Source organism: Alligator sinensis, unplaced genomic scaffold (assembly GCF_000455745.1).
Source record: "Alligator sinensis unplaced genomic scaffold, ASM45574v1 scaffold830_1, whole genome shotgun sequence".
Taxonomy (NCBI): domain Eukaryota; kingdom Metazoa; phylum Chordata; order Crocodylia; family Alligatoridae; genus Alligator; species Alligator sinensis.
Window position 1 is genome coordinate 1614400 of NW_005842309.1, and position 9907 is coordinate 1624306.

At 40.6% G+C, this 9907-nt stretch overlaps 1 protein-coding gene across 13 annotated transcripts in view; it reads left to right on the forward strand.

Annotated features, from left to right (window-relative positions):
* The window catches only part of ZC3H12B (zinc finger CCCH-type containing 12B), a 91813-nt gene that overhangs the window by 60202 nt on the left and 21704 nt on the right, over positions 1-9907 (forward strand). Inside the window, exon 1 of one of the 13 annotated variants that reach the window (XM_014522157.2) lies at positions 2675-3212. The exons of the other annotated variants lie outside the window; for them this stretch is intronic. The gene's annotated coding sequence lies outside the window, so the exon portion shown is untranslated. Of the gene's footprint in view, positions 1-2674; positions 3213-9907 lie in introns of those variants that run through there. 13 annotated transcript variants of the gene reach the window in all.

The window sequence follows — 9907 nt, forward strand, 5'->3', positions numbered from 1 at the left end:
CCTGGGGAGAGGCAGGCACAGTCGGAGGAGTCGCCCAATCCGAGTCTCCAGATCAGTGCCGAATCTTCCGAAGCTGATTCGGCCAAATCGATTCAGGACAGTGATCTGAATCTCTGAATTGAATCACTGTCCTCCAAATCTGCTGAATCTGAATCAAATACTTCCATATTGGTACAGGCCTAGTTGCCACCACTCCAGGATCCATGCCACATTAGGGTCCAGACCTATTGAAGCAGTTGTTGGATCAAGTATGCCGAAAAAAAGGGAAGGGGAGGGTGGTCTATGGGCCCAATCCAGCTTGTGGACTAGCCCCCTGGAACTCATCTGGCCTTTGGGGCTGAATGAGTGTGACACTATTGGATTAGAAGTTACATCAGTTTCCTTGGTCTAGTGTCCTCCTTGTCTATCTCTTTTTGTGCAGGCATGGCTTCAGCTTTACCCCTTCCACCAGGCAGCAAGGTTACTAAATAGGTTAGCACTGTAGTACCGGATCCATTTGTGGATCCCAAGTGATTTAGAAGCCCAGGTCAAGAATCCATGGAAAATGTGATCCTAAATGACATAGATGCATCACAGCATTTTCATCAAATTCATATTGGCTATACGGTATTTTATTTTCTAAATTGAATTTAATACATGAGAACATATTTGTGTGTTTAAATGTTTGCAAAATCAGGTTCTTAGACTGTCTTAGTTGTTTGGATAGCACTTACTGCATTGTGGGAGGTACCAGAATACAAATAATAAATGCTTTCTAGTGCATCCACTCAGCTGCATGGAATGGAAGAGGGAACAAAAGATAAAAACTGATTTATGGTGATTCTCAAAAGGAGGAACAGCTAACACTTGTCAGCAGCAACGTGTTTATGGCCTGGTGCTATATAAGCAGCTGTTTCTATTTACAAAGGGAGTCATCTGTATATGTGGTATGGAAAATGTTCCTAGGAATTCCTACTAGAGGGAAATGACTGCTCTTACTAGGCATTGTTGGAAATGGTGTTGACTGTAGCATACACTATTTTTCTTCCTGGTTTAGTAATTTGTAGAACAGAGGCAAGACTAGGCCAACAGTATTCAGAACTATATTTGAAGTAGGTATGAAAGCAAAGCCCATAAGGAATATATATATTATTTTAGATGAAGTCTCACCAAAATGATTAAATATGATTTGTCAATAACTGAACAGCTCACTGATCATGACAAATAATTAGAAACAGCATAGGAAAATTTCAGAATTTATTTCATAATCCCACATCACAGTAACTAAGCATAATGTTTCTCATGGAGTCTCAGTTGTGCCTAGTGAGAAGGTAGTGTTTCAGTTCAGTCTGCAGTAGTGTTGCCATGTGTATCTGATACAGTCTTGCTCCCTTTTGGTTTAAATTAGGATTTATTTGGGTCTAATCTCTAGAAATCTCATGCTTTTTTCAGTTTGATGTCTCTTAGGTATGCTAAACATTAAAGATTTGTAAATTTTGATACTCTAAAAATGATTTATACTGTAATAAAAATAGAGATTACTATTAGTTTTTCGAATTATGTTTATTTTCCCCCTAGAAGAAATCATTATATTTGTCCTGTTAATACTTTCAATCAGCTATCAGCTTTTTTGTTGGGGGAAATCTTTCTAGGTAACTTTGTACTGTAGCCTTTGATATCAGCTTCTGAATTCTGAATCCATACAGAAAAAGAATACTGTGTTATTGTATTGTGGTGGGGGGAGGATTTGTTAAATGCTATACTTTCCGTGTGTGTATGTTTACTGTGTTGATTTCAGATTGTGGATTAACTGGTTACTACAGAGGCAAACTAACCTCTCCAAAAGTTATAAACCTTAAGCACGTTAGAGCTATTCTAGTGCCACATCCAGTACTGTGGAGATTCTCCCAGCAGCGAAGTGGGTATCATTCAGCTGCATAAAAGGGGGTTGGTTTGGCTGAAAAGGCCTGTTGAGTAAGAGATCTCACTCTCAATCTGAAAAGCTAGATTCTAGCTTTTAAGGATTTCCCTGGGTAGCCCTGCACAGTATGGCAGAGCAGAATCTGGAGATCTGTTGCCGTATGGTTAGGAACAGACACTGAAAGCGTCCCTGGACAAGTTGCGTGTGTGTTTGTCCCAGAACAGAAATATCCTGGGATTGGCATTTATACACATTGCCCTTCTAGTGAGCAGTTGAATGCACTGCTGCATTTCTGCTGTTGATTCAGTGATGCAAACCCAGGATAACTGCTCAGATGCGCTTTGTGATGTCCTGGGATACTCTGTTAGGACTTCTTATCCCAAGAACCTTTTTAGGATCTGTCCCGGGACAAGAGGCATGGATGTCTGAGTGATTGTGCTTTGTCCCAAGATTTAAAAAAACCCACAAAAACAAAATGTTTAATCCTGGGATAAATGTTAGATCTGTTTGTAGCCTAAGAGTCCTTTTGGCCTTTTGTCAGCAGTGGAAATTTCTGTCACCCTGAGGGTATATTAGCTATTTGACTGAAGTAGTCTCTGAAGAGAGATTCTGCAGCTGCCTAGTTGTACTGGATGTTTGGAGCAGCAAAAGGATTCCTTTTCGCCGTTCTGGATATACCTGCCTAACATACTATTCAACCAGAAATGTGTAACAACTAGATGTCTTCTGTGTCTGTCCTGAAAAAAATGAGGGATGTGCCATGAACTGGTAGAAGCTGAGGATGGGAGCGTCTGTTGGTAGAGATGGAAACACTTACTCTGCATTGCTTCCTTTCTCACTCAGAGCCTTGTAACTTACAGGAAGAGCAAACTTATAATATTGTGACTTAGTTGTAAATTAGTTTGAAGTTTAACTGGAGATATTTTTAAACAAATGTATCATTACTACTTCGTAATATTCCTTCAGAGATACTAGTAATCAGTAGGTCACAGACAGTATATTTTCCATTCCCATGTAAGAGAAGAATGACACAGCTGAATTTCCTTGGTTAATAGTTTTCAACCAAGAGTAGACCTGAATTAAAAAAAAAAAAAAAAAAAAGCAGTAGCAAGAAACTCATGGGTGAGTCATAGAAGTGGGTGTGTTTCTGTAGAGCAGACTTTCATAACCAATCCACTAATCAGTCACCAGCGGCCAAAGAACAGAAAACCCCAGCACAAGTCATCTGGCAGAAAGCTATCATTGTAGGTACACAATGCAGCTTCCCAGCATGGATTACAACTGAGCTGCTTTCTTTAGGAGTACAACAGAAGTGAGTATGCTAGCACCAGTGACAGTACTTGCTTTTTATATGAATTTTCTCATTTGTTTAGTTTTAAATAAGTTTCAAATTCAGGACAAACTAGGCATTTGTTCAATATAACATTTCTCTGGGAACTATATCTTATTTAACTGAAATGTGTGATTTACACATGTGGTGTTAAATAGCAGGCAGTTAAGGATATTTACTTATAGAATCAGTACTTTGAATTCAAATATGATGAAAACAGATGGGTTTATGATGTACAACATTTTCACATGAGTAGCATTGCTAGAGGATATGAATTTTTTTCAGTGACCCTGACCTGTGCAGTTAAGATGACATTTCAAACAAACTAGAGATAATAGTAGTTGTACTACAAATACTTAAAAGTTTTTAATTATATTTTAAATTAGGAATGTGGTTGAATCAAATTGCTCTAAGTTCTAGTTATTTTGTGTATAATACATTTTCAGTGACTGTTAAATCATGGTAAGACTTAAAATTGGCCAGTGGGACAAACTCATGTCTTTAAGCTACTTGCTCTGGGAGGTAATAACAACGATATGCATGAGCTGGGAAAGTGTTCCGTTTTTAATTGAAAATCACCAGATTGTGGTTATAAATCTTATGTTACCACTTACCTATTTTTATAGTCTTTAAAGAGTAGTTGCTAAATGCTGCGGGTGTTGGGGGAAGAGACTTTTGTTATTGTCTGAAGTGTTGTATAAGGATTTCTGATAGAATTCAAGGTGGGCTATTGATAGTTGGTTTAAACATTACAACATGGAAAAATAATGGCAAAATGATATATCATTTTGACCTGGTTGTTAATGATTTTTAACTTTTATGTTCTCTTCCTCTTCAAAACCTCAAGCTTTAAAGGCTGTATCCAGGCATAGGAACTTTTGTGGGCTCACTTACTAGATTCACATTGATGGAAGGATTACGATTACTATCTAAGAGTATAAAATTAGACATGATGCCACTAAGCAGAAAATGATAAATTATGTATTGCAGTCCTTCACATAATTACTTGAAGATGGTGAAGAACATTATATAACTAACAATAGGGAAAGGTATAGGAGAGGAAGGGAGATTTAAAAACTTGGGTGCATAGTATTCTAATACTCCTTGATTTGAGCCAAACACCTAGAAAATCAGTTATAAACTTGAGAGAGTATTTCCTATTAAAGAGAATTAGGTGACATCTTCAGCTAGCTTATGTTTAATCCATTTAAATCACCTGGCATCCCTTTACCCTTCCCAGACAATTATTTTTCCTCAAGTTCCTTGTTTGAAGTCTGGGCAGTAAGAGGGTATATTTGACCCTCATTTTCAATCCTAGCTGCAGACTTGCTAGTAAGACGCATGTTGTAAATTAGAAAATAGCCATTAAATACTACACAGTCGATTGCTGCATCTGTGCCAGAGGAAATGAACTCAGCTGAATCTAAGGAGTTTCCATAATGAAGTAAGAGTACATACGTTGGGGATATTCCTTGGGTGTGTGATATTTATTAATAAACAGTGAATGCCTATTCCTAAAGTTCCTAAACTATTCCTAAAAATAAACACTGAAATAATTCAGTTTGAATCTGCTTATATTTTTTCTTATTTAGCTGAGTCCCTTTAAAGATTTACATATCATGTGAATCATATTTATTACTTAATTTCTAGGTTGATTGCTTCAAGATTTGGTCTTTTTCCCATGGATTTTTCTGCAGAAAGGAATTATTTGGACCTTTAGTAACAAGACTGGAGCAAATATGTTTGATTCATTCATATATTGTTTTGTAAGAAAAGAACCTAATTGTAACTTTTATGGAAACACATAAGCTGATATAAAAAAAATCTTTGAAAAAAAATCTTTTTTTAGGATGAGTGAGACAAATGAGCTTTTTTTAATACCAATTGTCATAAAATAGCTTGTGACATTGTAATCACACTTTTTTTCCTTTGGGCTGGCTGAATTACTGTCTCTGTAATTGTGTTCTGGTCTATTAATTTTTTTATGTGAGATAAGTTGGAGCTAGATAAATTATTCTGCATAGCTTTTGCTAAAGTTATTCTTTGGTACCGGTGCTAGCAAGTCAGGCCTGCTGCAGGTCTGCCACAAAGATGGTTGCATTTCAATGGGAAGTGACAAGCAGCACGTATGCTTCTGAAGGAATGGCTTTAGACAAATGTATTCATAGTAGATCTGGTGATGATCCAGTCTTAACCAAATCTGTCAATTCAGAGATAGTACCCTATGGCTGGAAAATAGCAAATGTAATGCCTATTGTCAAAAAAAGGGAGAAAGAATGATCCAGGCCAAAGGTATCAAACTCATCCAGCTGTGTGGGCTGGATACAGCATGCAGCGCCTGTCTGGTACAGGTACCACATGCAGCACATGCCTCAGACTGGCCCTGCATGCAGCGCATATACTCGGTTCAGCCCTATGCCCTGCATGAAGCATGTACCAGACTGACTTGGCACATCATGAGGTAGGGAGAATTTGAGATGTACAGGGAGCACCATGGGCCAGGTGATAGGGCTCCGCGGGTCTTATCTTTGACACCCTTGATCCAGGCAATTACAAGCCTGTTAGCTTGACTTTGGCAGTAGGTGAGATCTTAGAACATATACTAAAGCAAAGGATAGTTAAGAAATGGAAAGAAACAAAATGGGAAAAATGCCATTTCTGAGGCATTGGGAGGGTCAGCCATGGCCAAGGCTAAGGGCATGTACCATGGTCTTGCCAATTGCCCAGTTTTGGGGTCAGGAATGTTTCTGTTTTCCCTAGTTGCAATCGTCACAGACAGGTTTTTTTCTACCTCCTTCAGTTATGTGATGCATGGCCCTTGTCCTAGGATCTTCTTAGGATATAGTCCACAGCTACTTCCCTGTCATTGCAATGGTAGGGCATTGGCAGTGCCCTCATCTGCCCTTTTACCAGTGGTATGTTATAAGATGTTCTTGGTGGTTTAGGATATTGTTCCTTGTAGTTGTAGCTGAGGGTTTGATGTACTGTAGGGAGTTTAGGGGAATCTGATCTGTAATTCTGTTCATGCGCTTGCAACCTGAGGGAACATAGATAATTAACATATTATTTCACGTAGGTTTTCGCTGGGTGCTGCTCATGTTGAAGGATTAGAGATTTTTTTTCCCTGTGTGCAGCATATATCTAGCATGATGAATCACTTTATTTTGATAATGTCTTGATAAAAGGGATTGCACTATAATCTGCTACTTCCTTGATGCTTTAAGTGTTGTTCTTTTGACATATGTTTTGTCTTTGGCTACTAGCTTAAAAAATGGAAATTTCTTTTAAAATGTGAACTCTTGAGTTTTGCAAAATCAGCCACATAAATTATTGAACATTAATTCCATAAAATGTCTACATTATAGGCTGAAAGGAACCATTGTGATAATCTAATCTGATCTCGTGTAGCACAGAACATAGAATTTCCCTAAATTAAATCTTTCAGAACAAGATCGTATCTTTTTGAAAATCATTCAATTTTTATTTCAAAATTTCCCATAATAGAGAATAAAACCATCCTTGATATGATGTTCAAATGGGTAATTTTTATTTCAGTATTCATAAAGTAATGCCATATTTCTAATGCAGTTTGTCTAGTTTCTATTTCAAGGTATTGAATTTAGTTATTCCTTGAGGAGCATTACATTTTGTTGGAGTGCTTGCCCCTCCTTGATTACTGCTGGGGCCAGGTATGCGTGCATTCCATGTACTTGAGACAAGAGAGTTATTGCTATCAGTGCCTGCTTGGTCAATGCATGCACTTGGATTTATTTTGCACATTGTAAAGAGGATTAAAGAAGGGAGAGGGGGGAAGAGTTGTAGGACCAATGCTGTTCTTTTTTCACTACCCTTGGTTTGTGACACTGCCAGTGTCTGACCTTAGCTTAGTTGCTTATGGTCTTATTTTATAGATTATTAATATTTAGTTTCAGGAATTGCGTTATCAGTCAGCACCATTTTCCATTAAACAATAATCACAATACATGTCTTTGACCATTCACATGCAGTAAATTTATTGTGTCCAGCATTGGCACATACCTCCACAATGGCCCTCTTTTAAACCAAAAGGTAGCCCTCCCTGGGAAATGCAGCATGCTGGCATTTGCATGGCGGGGTATGGTAATTTTGTCTAAAGGAGGCTTATGACCCTCAGAAGCATAAAATCTGTCGGTTTTTGTCCCAAAGAACAAATATAGTAGTTTCATAGAAGTTTGGGGTCAGAAGGGACCTGAACAGATCATCTAGTCTAACCCCCTGCCACTGGCAGGAGCACACGCTGGGATCACACAACCCCAGACAGGTGTTCATCCAACTTCTTTTTTTAATTTACCCAAGGTAGGAGCGAGGACCACTTCCCTAGGAAGTTGGTTCCAGATCCTAGCCACCCTAACAGTGAAATAGTGCCTCCTAATCTCTAACCTGAACCTATTCTCCAGCAGCTTCTGGCCATTGTTCTTTGTCACCCCAGGTGATGCTGGGGGGAATAGGGCCCTTCCTATTTGCTGCTGATCTCCCCTAACAAGTTTGTAGGCAGCCATCAAATCCCACCTCAGCCTCCGCTTCCTGAGGTTGAACAGGTTCAGGTCCCTCAGCCTCTCCTCATAGGGCCTGCCCTATTGCCCTCCAGCCAAGCGGGCGGCCCTCCTCTGAACCCTCTCAAGGCAGGCCACATCCTTCTTCAAGTGCGATGCCCAGAACCGGACGCAGTACTCCAATTGTGGCCTGACCAATGTCACATAGAGGGGGAGGATCACCTCTCTGGACTGGCTTGAGATGCATCTTTGGATGCACGGCAAGGTGCGGTTGGCTTTGCTGGCTGCCGTCTGGCATTGGTGGCTCATGTTCATCTTGGAGTCAGTAATGACTCCAAGATCCCGTTCCGCCTCTGTGCTCACAAGGGGAGAGCTCCACAGCTTGTATGTATGCTGTGGATTCCTTCTCCCTAGGTACAGCACCCTGCATTTATCTACATTGAAGCCCATCCTTTTACCATCCACCCACTTCTTTAGTCTGTCTAAATCTAATTGCAGCCTCTCTCTCTCTTGGAGCATGCCTACCTCTCCTCACATCTTGGTGTCATCGGCAAACTTGGACAACGTGTTTTCCATCCCCTCGTCCAAGTTGCTGATGAAAATGTTGAACAGTGTAGGCCCCAGGACCGAGCCCTGGGGGACCCCACTATTCACATTCCACCAGGTCGAGTAAAACCCATCCACCACCACTCTCTGGGTGTGCCCCATCAGCCAATTTTGACCCATCCAACTGTGTAGGCATCAATACCACAGTCGCTAAATTTATTAATGAGGATGGGGTGAGAGACAGTGTCAAAAGCCTTCTTAAAGTCCAGAAAGACTACGTCCATGGCGACACCAGCATCCAAATGATAAATTTGGCTGATGATGTTTTAGATGAGCCCATTGATGTCTTTGGAATTGGTGTCTGCCTCATTAAATTGCCATATCAGCAGATCCACCTACATTAACAAGACAGTAGCTGGCAATCTCAGCAGCTGCTTTTTCAAAGATCATGAATGAGAGCTCCATAACACAGTGATGCAGTCTGTAGTCCTTTGCCAGCCATCTGGATATGTTTGCAACCAAAAAGAAGCGTCCAGATTTTGCTCCAGGGAAGGTTGAAACATAGTTCAAAATGGTGGCAGGGGTGCTTTAACTAAAACACCCCTGCTGCCATTTTGAAATGTGGGACACCGAATAGACGAGATGCTGCAGCACACTGGAGCATTTTTATTAGAACACTCCAGCGAACTCATTTAATCAAGTCTGCTCCAATGAGTTCTAATCAGAATGCGTCAGAGCATACGTAAAACTGCCCCGTCAGAATCCTTAAAGGACTTGTGAGAGTCTTCCCAACAAAACTGAAGCATCTTCCATTGTGGATCTCAGATTAGTAATCACAAGCCTGATGAGCCCTCTCTGTGAGCCATTATCCTCCCGCAGGCTTGAAGTGTTGCTGTAGCCATGATGATCTAGGAAATGTAAGACAGGCAAGTTATTTGTGCTGTCTCTTATTGGCCCAGCTATATTGTTGGAATTGATGTTGGAAAAGCTTTCAGGCACAAAGTACAAAGGGGACCTGAGGCAGGGTCTTCTGTGCATGAAAGCTTGTCCAGCATTTTCCAACTGTACAGTCTGTCCAGTAAAAATAGCACACAAATGACTACTGTCATGCTCATTATTTGGCTTCTCTGCAAAGGTGGCCTTCTTACAGCCACAATATCAAGTAAGATAATGAGGGAATTAGGAGCCCTTATGTCAGTCCTCTCTTGTGTTCAGTTTTATCATGAAATAGGTTTCCTTGAATGGAACACAACTTCTCCCAAGAATTTCTGAATCCCATGTTAATCAATAGGGCTGTGCGAAGCTTCAGGTGCTGATTCAATCTGGAGGAGATTCGGTTGCCAAATCTCCGAATCTGAATTGAATCAGGGGACCATTTAAAAGGTCCGAATCAATTCAAAGCTTTCCAAATTGATTTGGAAAAGATTCGGAGAGCTTTGATGATTCAGGCAGTCCCTGCTCGCTGTCGCAGGGAGCTGGACCCGGACTCCAAGCTGGTAAATAGGGGGCAGGGGTGGGGAGGCTGGAGGAGCAGGGAGGGGACCATGGGAGGGGACCCCTGCCAGGCCCCATCCCTTGCCTGCATCCCCTGTCTGCTCC